The sequence below is a fragment of the Macrobrachium rosenbergii genome, chromosome 6, assembly GCF_040412425.1.
Source record: "Macrobrachium rosenbergii isolate ZJJX-2024 chromosome 6, ASM4041242v1, whole genome shotgun sequence".
NCBI classification, from domain to species: Eukaryota; Metazoa; Arthropoda; class Malacostraca; order Decapoda; family Palaemonidae; genus Macrobrachium; species Macrobrachium rosenbergii.
The window spans coordinates 51,449,507-51,465,280 of NC_089746.1; the positions used below are offsets into that span (position 1 = coordinate 51,449,507).

The window sequence follows — 15,774 nt, forward strand, 5'->3', positions numbered from 1 at the left end:
TCCCTTTTCATAAGGTGGTTGGTAGCTCCAAGTAGGCAGTCCCAACCAATTCATAGAACTTTATACATGAATGTTAATAAAAGGATTAATAAAGTGATACATTACATTCTTTCTCTCTGTCGCTCCTTCTGTTTCACAACAAACGAACCAATTATAAACGTCACAATAAAGTACTGGTAGAGAAACTAAACAGCAGATTGGCACTTAGATGTTTTTACCCTTCAATAAAACTTTGTAATATTAATATTATGATTTGAGCTACGGTGAGGAAAATTCTTATACGGTAATTATCGGAGACTGCAATCAATCCCTGGTCACAGAAACTGAATGGTAAATCCTTTAAAAATGGGTAATACAATGAGAGTTGGCAACCATCACGTTAGTAATGCGTTGAGAAATAAGAAATTCATTTATCTAAGGGCGAAAATGACGTGTCTGCGCCGCCGAGCAATTTTCACGTCATTTACAATTCCAAAACCTATGACACTTTCTCAGTTGCCAAATTCATATAAAGATAGATAGGTAATTGCATGACGTTTACTGTTTCCTAACTCGGTCGTGGCTATTTACTTGAGAAGATCCGGAAAGAAAAGTTAGGCCTAGTTGGAGTACACCACAGCTTCGACAGTGTTCGAAGTTTTCACTACTATATAATGCAACTGCTCATATTCCTGTTCGGCGCTTTTGAATGCTAAGAACATTCTTGTCATGAATGGTACTAATTGATTCGAACTTATCACAGGTTTCTTAGTAATACAACACCTACAATAGTAATTGCTTCTACTACTTTCCCTTGCTCTGTCTAGCGACAACAGAACCACATTACACATTTTTTTTTCTTTTTGCAAAGGTCTATGCGATGGATGAACGGCCAAATGCCAAACACGTAATTTTACCGGGCTATTGTATTCTGTGCTTCTCGTGGAACTGAAAAGTCAAGTTCTGATTTTTGCGGTAACTAACTTGGATTTAATATCGTTTTTACGTAGCAACTATTTATACGGCATAGTACTTGACAAAAAGTCCCTAAAAAGTGTTCCTATATCTTATACCATGTTACAGGAATTATTGGCAGCAAAGTAACGCATACTATTTTTACCGTGCTGTTACACGCCTGTTTTCCAAATCTCCAAGAGTTGTAGATCAAATTCATGAAAGAATAAAGTGAGAGCAAATTACAATACACGTCTGGCTAAGCTTGAAAACCGAGAGACGTATTAACTTGAAATTCTCATTCTGTTCTCTCATGTGATGTGATTAAAAATTAGTAGAAGGACGTATTTCAATCACGAACTCATATTTCCCACTACTGAGTACAAACCCTTAAGTGAGTCCCCACTCCCCAGTTTCAACTGATGCTTACTGTATAAATTCGGCGCTACTTTGGCTTGTTATCTAGGCGTCACCTAGCCCGCGATCCTAGTATTGAACACCGAATGATAAATGTAAAGTAGACGGCCGCACGAAGATATCGTTTATTAATATAATTTGTCGACCACAATATAGAAATGGGTGAAATAGTACTTAGATCTCCGAGTGGCTAGTACTAAACACGGCGCCCCAAGAAGCTTCCGCCATGTCTAGTACTAGCACCTCGGAGTAGCTGACTCGTTGATAACAAGCCAAGTAGCACCATAATATCTACCCATGTAGTAACCCACGTTTTTGGCTGCTGCTTTTGTACCAGAGGAAATTAGGCCCCTGTTTGTGCAATGTTTTGAGTTTATTTGCCTTGCTAAAAAATTAAAGTTCTGAATATGATGTTATGAGTAAAATCTCCATTTATTGTGTGTGTGTGTGTGTGTGTGTGTGTGTGTACAGCATATGTTTGACTTTGGCCATTCAATGAAGAGTATTTAAAACTGAAAAATTTTGATAAGAATTATTAAGCATCCTTCGCATGAGACTGGTAATCTTGTTGCCCAGACAATGTGAGCTTTCATGTGAAGTCACTCTCAATTTGATTAACTATTAATTGATACCTTGAGCATATTATTTTGTGCCTCTTAAGGAATATATCTGTTTTGTCATAGACAACCACATTAACAAAGGCAACTCGTGTAAGTGATGACTTCAGTTCAGCAAAACATACCTTGATTTTAACTTTGGGCCGTCAGACGTCAATCTTTTTCTTTTAACGTGCTTTTATTCCCATTTTTGTATGGGGTAAGCACGATGCCTTCTTTTGAAGGACTTTTTTGATTTGGCTTTGGGGTAGACCTGTGGTCTCGATCGGCCGTCAATATCCACAAAATATTTGGACGTAGGTTAACTAACTTTTGCCACTAAAATCCCCGATTATGGGAATTGCTGGCGACTCCAAGTATATCTGTAAAGCTAATTTGTTTGTTTGCCCTTTTCAGTTAAAACTTATTCTTCATTCGTTAAACTCACTCGGCTGAAGTTCTAAAGGAACTCTGGCAAAAGTCTATAGTCTACTTTCACATTCTTTCCAATTAATCTATGTTAAAACGACCTACTATATATTGAGTACCAGCGACGTGCTTGGTTTCCGTTATCATGAACCTTTTTACTCAGTGAAATTCTCGCTGACGTTTGTTTGAATCAAAATGAGCGAAGAAGAAAAATAGGTGGCATATGGCTGGGTAGGTCGGTTCATTATTTTTTTTTTCTTGGGTTAACTTAACCCTACTTTCAACTACCTAGTTAGGCCTAACAAGAGCAAGTTGGATCTGTTACCTTTGCATTCTCTTTTTAAAAGGTTATTCACTGAAGCACGCAGAAGAACTGGAAGAGAAGACGAAGTTCGTGTTCAGATACGCACGCTCACAAAAGGACAGGTTTTGGATCTTTCTTCATCAAGAGGCCTGTCTCTTCGCAGTACTCAAGTCTCTCTCTCTCTCTCTCTCTCTCTCTCTCTCTCTCTCTGACACATGCACGTGCGCGCACGCACACACATATATATAATATATATTTAACGATTTTATATATAAACTACAAATGCTGATGCAACCTATTTGAAGAGGTAAATCATATGACGAGACATTCTAAACATGAGAACGGTGTTCCCTATAGGCCTACATATACCTATAGCAACATTATTGTTTGGACGAATATTTGAAAACTTTAGCAATGCGATCTGCACATGACTACGTTCACCTTATAGTCGATTTATGCTCTAATCACGCAATTTACGTTCGTGCTTGACCTGTCAATCTTCATATCCGTAAAACTGATATTGACATGTCTTAACGTTAGATCACTATACCATAACAGTTTTAACTTGGTGTCTACAAAAATGCCATAAATGCTGGCTTGAAGTTAGTTCATAAACCATGGTGTCTTTGAAGCTGACTGGAAATCTACATCGACAAGTTTCATCGTAAACAGTGGCCACTTCAAAAAGGTACCGAATTTCAGTAATCTTATCAATTACTGAAGAAATCCTCAGGTGCTTCTTTATGTTGAACCTCTGTGATAAATCGGTAAAAGTACAAAAACGAACGTGAGACGATGACGTTAAAACAGTTGTTCATTTCTTTCCTAACTTTTGACGAAACGAAATTTCAGCTTGTATTTATCTGAATTTTCTTCTTTGTCATATATATATTATATATATATAATATATATATGTATATATATATGTATATATACATACATACGTACATACACACACATATATATAATGTATATATACGAGGTGTGTCTATTCAATAACGAGACTGATTAAATAACTCACCTTTATTTATATGCATATTACAAATTTAATGCTCGTCCCCTTCAATATACTTCCCATTTGCGCTAACACATTGTTGCAGTCTTCTTTTCCATTGGACGAAGGCATGCAGGAAATCAATCTCTGTCAGCTGTTTCAACACATTAGCCGTTTTGTTCTTTACACCATCAACTGACCCAAAACGTGTCCCTTTACCCTAAGCACTGACTTAACTTTTGGGAAATGATAAAAGTCGCACGGTGCTAAATAGGGCGAATATGGAGGGTGTCTTTGTCAATGTTCACAGATTCAGCTATCGTTCGAACACTGAGTCGGCGGTCTTTTCGAACAATCTGACTGATTTTTCCTATTTGCTTCGGTTCTTGAAGTGCAAGGTCGTCCAGGGCGTTCATCATCTTTGACAATCCCACGTCCCTCGCCGAGTATTCTGCTCCACTCAAACATGCGCACGAGACAGGCAATCATTCCCATAGGCTGTAGTAAGCATTTGGAAACATTCTGTTGGTGTTTTGTGCAATTTTACTAAAAATTTCAAATTGACACGTTGTTCAACTTTTAAACTTTGCAGCATTTTTTAGGTCCACCACAGAAAACACAACCAAACTAAATGGCGACTCACAATCAACTGAACTTCATAGTGTTGCTGCTTGTCATGCAGGTTCAGACATGTTCAAAGTCACCACGCATCCAGTTATGACCGGTTCTGACTGCTTTGTTTACTAGGTGGAATCACACTCGGGTTATTCAATAGACATACCTCGCGTGTGTGTGTGTGTGTGTGTGTGTGTGTGTGTGTGTGTGTGTATATATATATATATATATATATATATATATATATATATATATATATATATATATATATATAAATGTGTATGTGTGTGTTTGTATGTAAGATTAACGATGAACATTCATATCGATAAGGTTAATGACGGTCACAACAATAATCCAGGCTGAAACTAAAGAGGATCCTTAATTTCGGAATCAAAAAAATATATAAATAAATTCCCACTGCATACCATCAATCTTCCTTCCATCTCTCTGTCACAGCCCGGAAACGAACAGCGAAATTGAGGCCTGGAACTGGGCTTAGCTAAGGCACGGCTAATGTAAGATATCTCTTAAAGAACACCGGCCTTTCCTCTACTTCCGCATTCCAACAGCGTTTTGTTTTTTGAGTTGTAGAGAAAATTAATGACAATGCCCAAATCTCCTGAATCAGAATTAGAATGAAAAATTATCTTATTCAACAGTTTTTCTAATAATGGAATGGTTACAGTTCGTTTGAAATAAATTAATTTTCTTTAAGACATTTAAGAGGATTTGTTTTGATAACTCAAGGTCTAGACCGTGGACTGCTCTAAGCCAGATAGAAAAAAGTCCTTTCTAGACCGTGGATTATTTCTGCCATCCTGCGCATCATCTCTTTACGCCAGTAATTGTCATCTGAAAATATCATATATCAATCAAAATAAATTGGAATAAACTGGAATCTGATTTTTTGGGAAGAGAGGTCATCAGATTCGTGTGTCCTATGCCATCTTTTAGGGAATCGTAGGACTCTGAAGCTGCTCAGTGAATATAAAATGAGTTTCATTTGATCACTAATTGTCTTGTTTATGAACGACCCTAATCGTGGGAACATAACGCTATTCACCAGTCTTCCATAAGCATCCAGATGGTGGCTGGTTCAGATACAGCTAGCTTATGCCAGCACGAGACCTTGCCCTTAGGCGACCCGTAAGTGTGGTAAGGTGTGGAAAGGCGGCGGAGTCCTAGTGTGGATTTCCGAACTGTGGCCAACCAACCAAGAGATAGAGTATTGCGCCTTTGCATAAAAATATCGAATCACGTTAAGTAACGGTTGAGAGTAAAATTTTTCAATTACAGGAATTTTTTCATATATGCGTTCATTCAGAAGTTACTGATATATTGACTTTTGTTCATGAATGTCTACATCTTCAAACATTTTAAACCAAACCACAGAAAAAAATACAAAACACATACACACACACACACACACACACACACACACACACATATATATATATATATATATATATATATATATATATATATATATATATATATATATATATATATATATACATATATTTAACATTGTGCTTGTGTGAGCGTGTGTGTGTGTTTTAATTTAAATGTTTATGATAATTCATGCAAAATAAATACCCACGTGTGTATCAACACGCACATGTACGTTTGCATAAATACATGTATTGCATATCAGTATACTGTGCAATACATGTTTTTATGCGATTGTATGTCAGTATAACTGTATGCCAACCCTATGAGAGCCGTTAACCAGCTCAGTGCTCTGGTTAAACTGTTGTAATAATAATAATAATAATAATAATAATAATAATAATAATAATAATAATAATAATAATAATAATAATAATAATAAAACTGCAAACAGCGTAGAAGCGAGAGATGCAAACATTCTGGAGGAGTAAAACCTAGAAGAGTGAAATTCCTCTCAAGTAGGCATATAATCATAGTAAGCACCAGAAATTGGAAGCACTTAAGGTCTCGGTTCTCCTGATGAGTCCAGAGGGCCTCATCAGGCCTCTCATACCAATTAACACCTTTTACGCACCGCCGTAAAGCAAGGGCCCGTGCTGACATACAGCCAACTTTCGAAAATCAACCAACCACTGAGGGGACCATAATGAAATGATCGCTCATCATATTTGCTCCTAAATTACAAAGGCGAGAAAAGCTTGTAGTTTTGAAGGACGCGTTTAATTATACATTTTTCAGCTCTTTTTTTGCCGAAAAAAATACGTAGAGATTCGTGAAAGAAATTCCAGCAGCTGACCAGCCTGATTAAAAATCATGGCTGGCGCTGCTCTTCAAGTGCCTCCGACCAGCCACCATTCACCGGGCACTTTCTTCTTGTGTTACGAGGCATAAAAAAAAAAAAAACACTCACCCCTCCTTTCATAGTCGAGTTTGGTGTTAGGCCTAAGCGGAATGGTGAAGATAAGGCGTGGTACGTTGATTTTTCAGTCTGGGAGGCTCATTTCACTGGCCAATTGAGAATGAAATTATTTTGCTCAAAGACACTTTTAAAAACACTCTTACCCTTCCTTTCACAGTCGAGTTCGGTGATAGGCCTAAGCAGAATGGTGTAGATAAGGCGTGGTTCGTTGATTTGGTCAATTTGGGAGTCTCATTTCACTAGTTGGTGGGGGATGAAATTAATATTTTGCTCATGCACTTTAAAAAACACTCTTACCCCTCCTTCCATAGTTGAGCTTGGTGCTAGACCTCAGCGGAATGGCTAAGATAGGCGTGGTGCTTTAATTTGGTCACTTCGGGGCGCTCATTTCTCTAGTTGGTCGAGGATGAAATTAATATTTTGCTCAAGTCCGTTCTCGTGTGTATTATGCAATTGCGACAATGTCGAAGGAGAATTCCTTTCTACAATAAGTGCGTCGATTTTAGGGGAAAACGTTGCATAACGCAGCTACGGCAACCCGGTTATTTCTGGATTAATCTTCCTTTCCAGCCTACGTCTTCCCCGGCACGAATCCTGTTGTGGAACAGACCAATTATACGACATAGTCACTGCATATTTTAAAATATTAGTTTGCCTTTCGTTTACGATGGCCTTCGATTAATCCTTTACTGATAAATCACAACCTTTAGAAATGCTCCTCTCATGTTACTTTGACAATAAAACAGTTAACTAAAAAATTCACTTCCCTGTGGTATTTAATGAAGGGAAGCGAGAAAGTATAAAAAATAATCATCTTCCATCTTAGTTTCTCTTCTAACTTCACTGTGCCTTGACGAGCAATTACAAAAGGTACGTTTAATTAGGTTATAAATATTTTTTCTCTTCTACTATTCCTGGCCGAAGACCTTAGTCGTTGTGATATATGTTTATCCTAATTATCAAAACCGTTTAACATGAAGGTAGCCAGTCGTGTCTCTATGAATTGATGAAAAGTATATACTCATGGTATTTTTTTTAATATGGCTACACTTCCTCCTTAATTCATATTCCGTTAAAACTGACCAAAAAGCTTTTGACTCGGAGTTTTGTTTGTCTCTCATTCTTTCTTTCTTTTTCTTTATGTAAGAAAAATAGTAAATGCCTCCGAAAAGTCTTTGCTTAACACCGGCCAGCTTTTACCATTTAAATCGCGACTCCTTTTTATTCATATGTTTATTTCTGGGGCAATCGTTTTCTAAAAACCACTGTCAGTACTTTCCTTAGACCAAAGTCAATAGCATTACGAGGATCATGTCCAGATTAGCGAACCCAACATCTCCATGTCAAGAACAGCGAACCCAGTGATCCCCATGTAAAGAATGACCAACCCTTTCCGGTCCGAACTCCAATTCCACATAGGGCTAGCACTAAATACGGCGAAACAGTGATTCACCTACACTGTTTCGCCGTGTTTAGTACTAGCCGCTTGGGAGGTCAAATGTATTTCGCCTTGTTTAGTACAAGCCCCTGGGGGATCAAATGTCTGATACCGAAGTGTTCACGTCTAGAACAGTGAACCTGATTATTCCCATGTAAAGTATAACGAACCCAATAATCTTCTTGCAAAGAACAGCGAAACCTGCTGCGAGTGGGTTCGCTAATCTTGACATGATCCCATTACGACTCCATAAGCACCCATTCTGGAGTTTTTGAACCTACAAAACACTTTTAATAGAACAAGGCTCTTCTTGGATGCCAAATCGTTCATCATTCGAGCAGTCTACTCGTGTAAATTACGAGATGCTGAACGGATAACGTGTATGGCGCACTAAATCTTCAATACAGCATTACCGCACCACATGTAGCTCGGAACAATGTTGATTACCACTAAGGCACCTTCTGTAGATCACTCTCTGCGTATTGTAAAGGTTAATGCTATCTTGATTCAAGGTTAGTTACAACTGAAATAAGAAAACATAGTTGTAGTTCATTTGCAGGCGAGAAATATTGTGCTCAAGAGTTAGCTCAAGATTTAATGTTACTTGAGAATACCTTCTGAATTCATTTACAGGCGAGAAATATTGTGCTGAAGATTCAATATTACTTGAAAATATCTTCTGAATTCGCTAAAATACAGCTTGGCCCTGATTCTGTTTTACAACAGGTACCTGCGATTGCAAACATCTCGGGGAAAAACAAACAATAAAACTAAAAAAAAAAAGTATTTAAGGAAATAAAGCCTGTTGACGCACCGGTGACAGCAGCATTTGTCATTAAAATGCGCCATAATAAAAACGGCGAAGAAAGACTAAAGTCAAATCGCCAAAACGAAGGAAAGAGGAAGAAAAAAGTAGGAGAACTGTTAGATAACTCAGATAAACATTGGCGTGAGATGAACCGGAACTGGAGCATCAAAGAAAGTAAATAAATCCGGCTGAAAGCAATCTAATATGATACGCCAGAGAAACTTTTGCATTTGCGGTAAATGAGCTTTTCTGAACTTGCATCTCCGGCTTGTTTCAAAACGGTTCCCCCTATAGAGGGTAATTTGCACAAGTTTTTTTTTTTCTCTCAATATTCTTGCCGAGGTGACTCTTGAAGGACGATGGGAAAAGTGGAATATGATTTATGTTTAGATATAATTTTTTTTTATATCAAGCTGGGCCTAGATATCTACGTCTGTTATTTACGGTCCATTAATTTCTTTGTACACGTAAAATATATATATATATATATATATATATATATATATATATATATATAATATTATATATTTATATATATATATAATTTATATTTTATAATATATATATATTATATATATATATATATATATATATATATATAATTTATATTTTATAATACATATATATATATATATATATATATATATATATATATATATATATATATATATATATATATATAAATATATATATATATATAAATATATATATATATATATATATATATATATATAAATATATATATATATATGGAACTAATGGACACATGAGCACGTGCTTCACGGAAATAAATTTCTGAATCACATCAGGATCGAACCCCAGCCTCTCAAATGAGAGGCCAGGGCGCTCCCAATTAACCCCCACATGATCAATTGGTAGCTCCCTGGCCTTTCCTCTGAGAAACTGGGGTTCGATCCTGATATGAGTCAGAAATATGTATGTATATATATAATATATATATATATATATATATATATATATATATATATATATATATATATATATATATATATATATATATATATATATATATATATATATATATATATACTATATATATCCTTTTGACTAGGAGTGCAAATTTAATAGTTGCAAAAAAATGAAAATTCAGAGAGTGCATACTGCACCAAACATCATTTCTCTCTGAGAACTGTCTTTATCAACCAGAAATCATTAGGTGTCGGGATCCAAACGAAATCTTACAATTTAAGAGGAAACGAATCCTCCAGTCATAATAATTTACACTGAAAGTGTGATTATATTAAATTTGGTTGTCCACAAAAAATTCTACGGTAATGGTGTGTACTTTTTCGATTTCCTGAGTCTGGAACATTTGAGGAGGAAGGAAGGAATATAAAATTTAAGCCAAAGGCCAAGCTGGGACCTATGAGGTCATTCAGCGCCGAAAGGGAAATTGGAAGTGAAAAGGTTCTAAAGGTGTAACAGGAGGAATACTTCGCAGTTGCACTAAGATGGAAGAAAGAAAATATGAATGGAGGCACAGTAGAAGGAATGAAAGGTGTTGCCCCTAGGGCCCGAAGGGACGCTGCAAAGAATCCAAAGTAATGCCTACAGTGCACCGCGTGAGGTGCACTAACGGCACTAACCCCCTACGGAATGAAACATTTGAGACAAGGGTCCTTTTTCCTCAAAAAGTTTCATTCCCATGCCTCCCAAAATTTTATCATCTGTTGCCCACAAAATTTTCGTGAAACTCCAGACATAACTTTCGGCTTAATCTTGCGAACAAAGACAGACAAGCATAAAAACATACCGAACAAAAACATAATCTCCTTGGCCGAGGTTAAAAAAAAGTTAGACAAAAAAATCGAGAAGAAACTAATTAGTTCCCATCCACTGCGCTTCGAAAGTGGAAATTCCTATTTGTCTACGTATGCTTTCGCGACCCTCTCTGAGATTACGCATTATCTTTCAATTAAGACTCCATTGTTGCTAGGCATATTTCACTCCGATTTTAATAGCCTATCGAACCCGAAACTGTCAGGCGCGTAAAAAGAACGAGGAGCAGATATGGTGATCTCGAACCGTATTCAGAAAGAGCCAGTCTCCGGACAGTGTGCGCTTCCCGCCACGCTCACACACTCGCGCACACACACCGAGATGCTGACGGTCAATTTGGGAGCCCCTTTATAGCTTCCTAATTCACAGAAAATGACTTCGCGGATGGATTTATGAGCGTAATAACAGGTTCTCCGATAATATCACCTGGTGACGAAAGGTAGAAGGTACACTGCCTATACTCAGATGGCGGATAACAATGATAAACTGGCCGTGGTGTCACCTAAAGATCTGATAAGCTCTAATCCCTTCAAGTGGAAGGTAATGAAGAAGGCAAGACCCTCCAGGAGTGCCCGGCCGCTGGACCGGCAAGTGGGCGATTATATACGCTTCTCTGCAAATACGTCAACTTCTTGACAATTATGTAGGCGTCTTTACATCATGCGGAAAAAATATCCTCTTGGGTTAAACCTTTTTCGTGTATTATTTCTTTTTTTTATTCAGCTGAGAGGATGTCTCTCTGTCTGGGTTGGTTCTGCAATAAAATGTGCTTCAGACATTTTATTAAGAGATTTAAAATAAATGAGTTTCCTTCGCATCAGCGAATGGTAGCTGAGAAACATTACTTATTTCCTTCAGATTACGCATCTTCACAACAGAATCCATTAGTTATTTATCTAGCTGCGTTTTATTAGAACCTTGTAAAACTATTTTGCCTCACGAGGCCTATGTTCACTACATTAAAATGCATTAGTTGTTTCTCTTAAAGTTGTTAAGCGGAGAAGCCTCACTTCACTCGTGTTTAGTAGCACTGAAGTGACTTTAAACTTAGGCCAGCCAGCACCCTCTACGTCAAAGAAATTCGTAATGAGGTCTCAGTTTTTATGAAGACAAGTCAGCTAAACAACTCTTAGTAAAATCCTTACAAAGTCAAAACCCAAAAGTTTGACCTGAAACAAAGGATAAAGCTCCATTTCTTCCGTAAGGCCACCTCTACGAAAAATCAAAAAGAATACAGTAAACACTAAAAATGTATATTTACAACTCAGGTACCCTGATGAACTTTCTCCTAACGCGCCTGGTAAAATAAAGCGGGAAAACGAAAGCCGAAGGACTTTGTTATGGAAATGTTGACTATTTGAATAATAAAAGAAACATTCTCCTTGACAACTATTACAAAGACCTCTGCAAAGAAGCCAAGATAACTCTGGGTGATTGCAAAATGAAAGGTTAGCCAGTCGGACGCATCAAATTCCAACCTTCTTACAAAAAGAAGAAAAATACTTGACGTGCCAACCCTCGCTGAAATATTCTATCGTTTACGAACCGACTTGATATAAATGACCCTACATCTGCGATATGTTTTTTTTTTTATTATTATTATTACCTCCATCAAGGAGGTTTGGTTTGTTTATTTGTTTGCAGAATTACGCAAAATAGGTATCTGCTGAGTTTTAGGAAACATTCGACCAAAGAAGGACAAAAAGTGATTAGATTTTTAGAAAGATGGATATGTAACTTCTGCAGAGAAAGAACATTTTGACGGGTGTGGCATTGGATTGTTCAGTCTTGGCGGAGGTTTGCGTCTCCGAACGCTCTTACTGATACGCCTCTGCATAAATAGTCATAATCTTATATGATCAGCATCATTTAAAGATTATCACTACATTTCAGTAGCCTATCAATAAAGCTTTCTCTCCTTGGCCCGAATTTCACCTTTTATGAAAAATAAAATGCTTTATGATAACTTGGCGTCGCAATATTATCATTAATAAACAGGTGATAATTGCATTAACAGAAATTATAAAGTAATAGTGCAGCATTATTACGAAGGAATAATGCTGATATTAATGGTAGTAAAAATAATTACTACCATCAATATCATCACTCATTATCCTTGCTGGCAATGTAAAGGAGCATCGAGATAACAAGTCCCGACTCCAGGTCCAGGGACATTAGGTACCCTCTCGTAACCAAGGATCAAGCCCGGGTTGGATGACGGCAAGAATAAACTTGAAGTTCATTACCTGCAGAACATCTTCGTTATGCACAGAGAGAAAAATATATGGATGGACAGTGTATGAGGAATAATAATATTTGATATTATATTCTAATATTTTGTATGATTTTGTGTTATTTTATTATCCATTGTTTTCATGTTTTCTTTAAATTTCGTATCTCCTTTTTTATAAGTTTTTTATTTTATAGCCACTGCCTTATCGAAATGGTAAAGAAATCTCTCTCTCTCTCTCTCTCTCTCTCTCTCTCTCTCTCTCTCTCTCTCTCTCTCTCTCTCTCTCTCTCTCTCTCTTATTTTTAATATAATTTTCAGTTTCCCGTTTCCTTTTAGGTTTTCAATTCTACAGTCTTGTAGTTTCATTACCTTTTAACTTTTCTTCACCGAATCATGTCTGTGATAACGAGAGAGAGAGAGAGAGAGAGAGAGAGAGAGAGAGAGAGAGAGAGAGAGAGAGAGAGAGAGAGAGACTAAACCAAGATTATTCAGAGACCGAAAATCTCTGCCAGTGCTAATCAATTCACTCCCCAAAAAGGTTCCTTCTCCCAGAAATACACTCTTACACCTCACACAATCTATTCACTTACTGCTAGTCACTACCCTACCTTAGCACTTTACGTAATCTTGCTTACAAACCGACTATGATAACCTCCTGGGTAGAGATAAATGAATAAACCTAAGTTCTATCTCTTAATTCTCTAATTCATTATACCAATTAACATTATCAAAACAGACTGAGTGGACAAACTGAAGCTAAATGAGGAAAAATGCCCTGTTACGTATCGACCGCGGAAATGAATGATTTCGTGGTCTTCCGTAAGGGACTGAAATGTTAACGAGAAAACTTTATTGGCTTCCAACTGGCCATTAGAATGTTTCGGATGTTATCGTCCACATCTTCAATGTCGTCGTAAAAAGGAGGCGTTTTATTTGTTCAAGTCTTGCGTACGATAGCCATTAGGAACAAGATACTCGTGTTACGGACTACACCTGAGAGGGTGATGTTGTCGTGGTAAGCATCGTTAGACCGATTTCGTTCGTGGTGCTTACCAATTAAAAAGACTAGAATGTCTGTCCTCTTAAAAGGGTATCTGTTTGAGTCTTTATCTGATCAATTTTGGTAATATCAGTTATTCAGGAGTTATAATAATATTCTCTTGAGGAACGTTGTCAATTATATCACGGGTGGTTTGCTGTGGAAAGACTAAGAAAAGCTGAAAAGAATCTTTGACTAGCGAGAAATATTATAACTGGTTTTACGAATCAAGTAGGAGAGAAGAGTCCTTTAAAGAAAGGAAATATTCATAAAAATATATCCAAGACACGCTCCACGTGAGTATACAGTAGGTCGACGCAAAACTATCAACTAGAGGCAGAGCAATGAGCTGCTCACGACACCTATTACCCGGTACAGTCACCTGTTTCATCGAACAAGCTGTGGAAGAACCATCAACCAATTCACATGGTCAGTCCTAGTAAGGACGAAACTAGGTCCCAAAATATTGTAATTCGGTTCAGTGACTACAGTAGTATAATTATACACAAAGACCCACCTGTCTCAGTTCCAGCTATCCCTGGAATTGCTGCCGTTATAGCTCTCGGGCTACATCAGTAGGCTACGTACGTTTCTTCAGCATTTTTTTTTAATACGATGAATGTCCGGAGTCCCATAAGACTTCATTCCCTCGTATTTTCTCTATTGAGGATGTTTCCGCTTCAGTTGTCCGCTGCACTACCATTGTTTCCTGCAGCAGAATCAAACACACGTTGCAAACTCGGCGCTCAGGCCTTGACTGAATGTAGGCTAAACAAAAGCGTAAAAGTAGTTGTCCTTTCATAATACGTTTTCTCTGGTAATGTCATTCAGCTAAAACCGAGTCATGATTTAGTGATATTGAAAATGCGTTTGTTCGACGAAACTGGATGTTCCCTGGGCTAGTCAACACCTTAAGCTTCTGAAAGTCCTTGGAAAAGTGGCTGTCAAATTTTTGCGGCGTTTGCATGTAGACCACCTTTTGATCACACTCCGTTAAAGAAAATGTGCAAAGTAAGAAGTATTTAAGAAAATGAGTGCTAAGTGCAGATATAATGCCTTCACAGTTGTGAAATAGGAAGTGGAATTTAATTGTGAGTTCTTAAAATTCTCTGCCCGTTAAAAGGGCAAGACTGGGCAAGGTAGGCAGCAGCCTTGGAATAAACTTTCAAAATGTTTAAGCCTACAGTACAACAATGATCTCTGTGGGCAGATTTAATGGTTTGAGATACAGGACGAAATAAAGTAAGACTTGGATTGAATTTCTTAGAAAAAAAAAAGGAATTTTAATGTTTACTAATTTTTATGTAAACTTATTCCATTTCTCTTTGAAATGGACTTCCCATCTCTGGAGATTTTTTTTAGCAACAGTATGGCTTAGCAAAAGTATTGGCTTTTGTAGAACTTCGGGGATTTCATTCAAAGAAACTTCCTTGTGTGTAACATAACCAGAGACACATGCCTTTTCTTATCAAATTATTTCTCCCTCACTTTTGTATATAAATCATATGCTACGTATTTAACTGAGAACCTCTCCAATATTCCTTTGTCACTCTGAAATTTTCAAATCCTGACAGGTTTTGCTTTCACCTGCCTTTTACATACATACCACCTGGTAAAACCTCGTTCCTCGCTTTTCTAAAGTGATTAGGTAAAGATTCAGTCTCACAGAATACTTCTTTCCTTTTGTCTTCGTGCAGAGACCATAGTCCACAGTCAATTACACAGTCGTAGTAATTGACATGACACCATCCCATCAATTGCTCTGCATCAGTTCATGGTACCAGACATGATCAATTTTTT

General features: G+C 37.2%; 1 protein-coding gene across 1 annotated transcript in view; it reads right to left on the reverse strand.

The window, feature by feature from the left end:
• Nucleotides 1-14,733, reverse strand: part of LOC136839550 (follistatin) — a 323,829-nt gene extending 309,096 nt beyond the window's left edge. Inside the window, exon 1 of the mRNA XM_067105784.1 lies at nucleotides 14,492-14,733. The gene's annotated coding sequence lies outside the window, so the exon portion shown is untranslated. The remainder of the gene's footprint in view (nucleotides 1-14,491) is intronic.
• Between the last annotated feature and the right edge of the window lie 1,041 nt (nucleotides 14,734-15,774).